The sequence below is a fragment of the Ictidomys tridecemlineatus genome, unplaced genomic scaffold (assembly GCF_052094955.1).
Source record: "Ictidomys tridecemlineatus isolate mIctTri1 unplaced genomic scaffold, mIctTri1.hap1 Scaffold_604, whole genome shotgun sequence".
Classification (NCBI taxonomy): domain Eukaryota; kingdom Metazoa; phylum Chordata; class Mammalia; order Rodentia; family Sciuridae; genus Ictidomys; species Ictidomys tridecemlineatus.
Genome location: NW_027524123.1, coordinates 188,252 through 194,873, shown reverse-complemented (window position 1 = coordinate 194,873; position 6,622 = coordinate 188,252).

Here is a 6,622-nt window from a genome sequence, read left to right as displayed (position 1 = left end):
ATGATAGGAAAGATAAATTTATAAGACAGTTACTACTTGGAAAAAGGATACGGTGATCCTTTACTAATTTCTAGCAACATTGGACATATGCTTTTGTACTTTTAAAAAGAGAAAGATGATGTGATTAGTCATAACTTCATAAATGAATTCCTTGAAAATCTCATTTGGTTGTCTCTTTAAATATGTCTGTGTGTGTGTGTATGCATATATATAAAAAGCTCTTTGAGATGCATTTGCACATTGACTTGGAAAGTCAATGAGAATACAATAATAATTGAACTTATGGCACCATAATTTAATTTTCAGCCTATGGATCTTCATATTTCAGTTATTAACAGAACTATCATTACATTTTTATATTGAGATTTTAATTGTGTAAAATGCATCAATGGGTCATAATTAACATAGGCACTATTTTGTTTAATACAGTATATCCACACTCATAAAAGCACAATGATCTGTGAGAAAGACAATTTGTATTTCATGCAGTTCACAAAGATGTGTTACAGTTTATGAATTTCACAGAACAAGGGAGAACTGAAAGATAAATGTTACACTGCATGCTCCTTTGGAGTTTGCCTTATTCTTACTCTTCTGTTAGAAATTGCTCATCAGCAGAGTTCATGAAATATATTTGACTACTTTTCTTGCCAACATTGCTTCTCATCTGGTTATACTCAAAACTCTAGTAGAAGTACATTTTGTAGAGCTATTTCTTAGAGTTTAATCTTGAAAGAAACACTGACCTGGTAAAGTATAGAGTAAGATTTGCATGGTTGTGGCTTTTAGGGTCTGTGGTGAGTGGTGAGTGATATGACTGCCTGCAAATACTGTTGCTCCTTCTTAAATAATATAGAGAATGGTTAAAAATTGTTATAAGATAGTGAACAGTGTATATTTTTAATTAAAATAGTAACAGTTACATTTATGGGAACCTATAGGTGACATAAACCATTATTATATTTATAATCCATTATTATTAAATCCATTATTATATTTATCTCTATATGCTGAAAGTATAAATTAAATGGATGTATGAAACCTTCATTTTATTATCAGTAAATCCTTATCATGAAAAAGCTCAAAATAAGACTAAAACTAGATTTTTAAGGTGATGCTCCAGAGGTAAATTATAATTTAGAATTGTTTTCATTGTGATTTCTTCCTCTTAGTTCTATAGGTAGGCAAGAAAGTCTTCTTACGAATTACTGTGTAAAGAAAAAAGATGATCCCTTACAGCCCTGGTACTGATGTAGGAGACATGCTGGATCACATGGTCCCAGAGGGTCATGGGAAGGGAAGGTGGAGATGCTCAGCATTGAGAGAGGATAGATTCCTGGATTCTGCTACCAGACGCTCAATCCTGTGTCCTGATGACTTCCAAGCCTTTCAAGCAGTAAGGCATCTTAAAGGACACCCACCAAAGCTACTTGCCTGCTATCATAGTAATTAGTATCCTGTATACCATTTGGTCAAGAAACATCAGTGGGGGTAGAGACTAGGTCATTGTTAAACTCTCCTTTATCCTATCAATTAGCAGTTTGCTTGTGAAGGTGATCCTTTCTAAGATATGTGTTATAACATATCTGCTTTTTTCAATGATTAATTTGTTCTCTTATTCTCTCTCTTTTGGGGCCTCTTATTTTTCCTTGAGATTCTTATTTTCTAGGGGTATTCTCTACTTTAATATTTACATTAATTTCTTTTTCATCTTTAAAAAGTTTTACTCTTCTCCTACAATCACTGGTAGAAATCAGCATTTTTTTCTTCATTCAGTTTTCTTCTGTAATCCCATAACCTTTTGCTTGTAATTACTTGGTACTTGGACCAACTATAAATGGTAATATTTTCTCCATAGGTCTTCCATAGCTAAGTCTGTCAAGCATGTTAGCCAGTTTTACATTACTTTAACAAATGCTTGAGGTGATTATTTTATAAAGACTAAAGGTTTACTTTTGGCTGATAGTTTTAGAGGGTCTAGTCTATGATTTATTGGCCCCATAGATTTTGGACTTGTGGTGAGGTAGCACATTATGGCAGGGACATGTGGTAAAACAAAGCTGCTCACCTCATGACCAGGAAGTGAAAAAGGGAGGAAGAGAGGGCACACCTTCAATGACCTGAAGACCTTCCACTAAGCCCCACCTCTTAAATGTCTCCCTCTTCTCAAATAGCACCATATTGGGGACCAATCCTTTACCACAAGGGGCCTTTGAAAAACATTTAATATCCAAACTGTAGCATCAAGCAACATAGTAAAATTTTTAAAAAAAGATATGAAATAAATTTATATCTAATAATAAGCTTTTGAAAATTAGAATCTCTTTTGTAATATAAACATATATGTATACTCACATTTTTATGCAAATAACCTGTGTCCACAAATTCACTTTTGATATGCAAACAATACATATATATAATGTATATATGTATAGATGTAAATTTATGTGCAGGCTGAAGGGATGAAAGGCCAGTTTCAACATGCATGGGGTTTGATAGAGTAGGAACTTTCAAAGTGTTCTAGCACTTTTTTCATTTATTTCTAAAGTTGATATAGGTATATTTTTTAGTTACCTAAACTATAGTTATTTCTGTACTGTAATTCTATGATTCTCCAAGAATGCAGATAGAAAATTCTTCTATAATTGCTTTTAGATGTATGGTTTTTGGCTAACATATACTGTCAACTTAGTCATTTTTCTCTATTTATTTGTGATTGTATCAATTTATCTATCAGCAAACCTTCCCCTTTCAGTGGATGGTAGCACAGGACCCCCAGTAGCCCAAGTTAGACAGTGGGATCATCCTCTCCATTCTTTTGTCTGCCTCTCTTCCCATGCCTACTCAATCTCCACCCTTTTGTTTCCACCCTCTTAGAATCTCAAATTCCTACAGTGAATATTTTGGGTATCATCCTCTCTTGTTTGAATGCTGGCATGCCTCCTGTTTATCTCTTGCCTTTACTCATCTACCCTTTCAGTTTTCTGGCCATGCTGCTGTCCAAGTGACATTTCAAAATGCAAGTCTTTTCAAATGTGTCTTCAGATTAAAGGTTAAATTTCTTCTCCAGGCTTCTTTCAAAGTTTGTCCCAAATCTCTTCCCTCACCCTCATGTCTAGATACTGATTTCCCTAGAACTTAATTTCTCACCCTACATCCATTAGCCTCCAGTGGAATCTCTTGCTTTGGGACTCTTCTGTCAGACAGAACCACCAATAATTGCCAGCTGTTGAAATCCTGTTACTTAAAAATGCCCTGGTCTTCCAGGACTCCTGCAGTGGTAAATTCATTATTCGATCCTTGTCTTTGTTACTCTCATGATTGTCAGTTACTTGTCATTTCCCATACTAGACTGAAAGCTTCTCAAGGATCAGAGTTGGGCTTTTCTTCCTGGTATCTGGAATCAGATAGAAGTTAGGAGCTCAAGAAACTTGAATGAATGAATGAATGAATGAATGAATGAATGAATGAATGAATGAAGCAGCTTTCATATGTGCTGGGAACTGCACTGGATATTACAGACATGGAAGGTAACACAGAATTTATATTCAGATAGCAAGGGAGGGACTTCAGAGGAGGGCAGTAGAGCATGGTGAAGAAGTAAATCTAATCCATAAAGGATGCTAGAGTAGAGTCAGGAGTAATTGATCTGCTGTCTTCCAGGAGCTGATAATTGTGCCCTGACTTGAAGTGTTTAGGCTTGGCTACACGGTTGCTACAACATATATTTTAAAAATTTTCAACAACTTATCCTACTATAATTTCTCAGATGATTACTTAGGATTCTTTTTTTTTCCATTTCCTTTTATGAAAATCATTTTGAACCCAAATTTTATTTATGATGTTTTAAAAATTTTAAGGAGCCCAGAATTTATGTATGATTTAAAAACATTAGGTACTACTAAATTAATAAGATGTTTTTATTACTTCTTTTAAGCTATAATTTATCAATTTTTTAGAGACTGGTTATTTCAAATTATTTTGCAGTTGTCTGTTTTCATTATCTTTAGTAAAATACAGAATATGGAAAAGAATATGATTTTAAAATTTGGTATTTGTTGGATGCTATGGACATTTGACAGGAAATATATTTGTAGATGGATGTGCAGTCCTTTGATCATGTTATTAAAAGATGAGAATCTGTAATTATTTATCAATAATACACAATCTAAATGGTGCTTACACCAAAATTTTCTATGTTAGAAGATGAAGATATGTATAGGTTATTTAATTGAAATATTAGGTAAGTCATATGATAGACTTTTATATTTAACTTCCAAATTATGTTTTAAAGTAATGTTGATTTAGAATACTCATCATAATAATTTACCTCTTTATATTTTTGAATGCTTTTATTTTTCCAAATATACTCAGAAATTCTTAGTTGTAGTTTAAAGACAAATTTTTACCATACAGTTCTAGTCTTTCTGCCAGTAGGAGAAGTGCTAAGATGATTCAGGGCATAGTAACATTTGACCCCTACAAAACAACCTTATGAAGTCTATGTGAACAAAATACATGCAAGAGAAAACTGGATCTAAGGCTTTTGAACTTTGAGTGTGATGATGTAATTAGGAAGTGACAATGTCAGTACTTACATTTGTTTTCTCATCCACAAACCTTGTCGTCAATGTGTAGACTGAGTGGTAGAATTGAATGGTGCCAACTATTCTTTGTTAATTTTTAAAATTACTTGAATAGTAAAGATTTTTTTTATAACTGAACATAACTCAATTAATGGCTAAAATGTCATGTGTAGGAGGGGATCTTTAACTTGGAACAATCACATTTATTGAGGAATGTTTAGAAACTTTAATAATAGATGTTTGTACTTTTTTTCCTTTTGTACTAGGATTGAATTCAGAGGCATTTAAGGACTAAGCCACATCCCAGCCCTATTTTGTATTTTATTTAAGAACAGGGTCTCACTGAGTTACTTAGCACATCGCTTTTGCTGAGGCTGGCTTTGAACTTGTGATTCTCCTGCCTCAGCCTCCTGAGCCTGGCTCTGTACTTCTTGAATTATAAGCAGACACTATGTCATAAACACTTAATTATTAAATTGTATGTTATATTTTGTTTTGTTTTTTAAGACAGTCTTTTTTCATTCAGGACATTACTGTATAAATTTATTAATTATATGTATGTTTACAAATACATATATATTACTTATATGTGTGTGTACATATATATTATAAACATATATGTATGTGTATAGATACACATATATATACATAAAATTATTTTAATTTCACTTTAGGAAATACTGTCTAAGCATTCTCTGTGGCTTAAGGGGCTTTAAATCATTACAGAATTTAGTTTTAAACTGCTGAGAACTTTAAGTTTTTTCACTGAAACATTCTACTCACAAATTATGTGGCACTTGATAGAATCTTAACACATTTTCGTTTTTCCAAAACCTTCTTACATTATGGCAATTGTCGAGTGCCCTAGATGATTCATAGAACAGTGTTAAATTATGTATTTTGACCTTGAGTATTTTCATTTTGTACTAAAGTTACTTTTATCTGCTTGTTCATCAAAATAAACATTGCGTACTGCTTCTTGAAATTTATTTTGTTGTGCAAACATAATATATCTTTTCTGAATATTTATATTGTAACAAACTATTTTTACAGCTCTGTTTTATGTTTTTAGAGTCATTATCTTTTCTTATTTAACACAATATTTCCAGGACCATTTATAATTTATTGAGGATTTGATGAGACAAGAGTTCACCTGCTGGTAGCTCTGACTCTGTAATATGGTAATATCTCAGTTCTGATTGCAGTCTCCTTCAGAAGGAATGAACTGTTATTTCAGATTGTTGAGTGAAGTTTATAAAGATGACAGGCTGCACCAGAGAGATCATTCTTGAATTAGGGATCCTTGAAACAGCCTAGGTCATGTGCTTTATACCATGTCTTGCAAAAGCACTAGCAAAACCAACAATAAAATAGTGCAGATCACCAACTTTGCCAAATACAGGTCTTGATTATGTGTAGCTGATCAGTTTTTATTTTCAATGACTGATAATTATTTTCAAGTAACAAGACGAGCTTAGTAGGAGAAAATAAAAATTGTTTTTATGGCAATTTTCTACTTATGATCACAGAAAGACAAAGTAAAATGTTTAGATATTTTGGAAAATTTGAATTTTCCATGATATTTTTAATCTTTCAAATTTTTTTCTTATTTTGAAACATTGTACTTGAAATTTTGATATCACCTTTAATGAAGATTTATTAGTTATCATTTACAATGTTTTTAATCTTGAATGCTATTTACTATTAACCTCAATTCACTAGAATATATTAATAGACTGTTCTGTGCAGTCTCAGAGAAGCATCAACTTGGTATCTACTAGCCTCATCCTGAATATGGGTGTCTTTTAAGTTGGCTACTGGCTTCTTGAGAAAGAATGAGAAAATGTCCTATGAGGGAGAACTTTATAAATGTCAGTTATTTATTTCATAATCCTATTTTATAGTTAACTCTAGTGATGAGATTAAGTATACCAAATATTTTTTTGTCCAACTCATTTAAAGGCTGTCCTTTGACTCTTTTTTTTTTTTTTTTGCAAACACTTCTTTTTGATCCCTCATTTTTGTTTTATATCTAC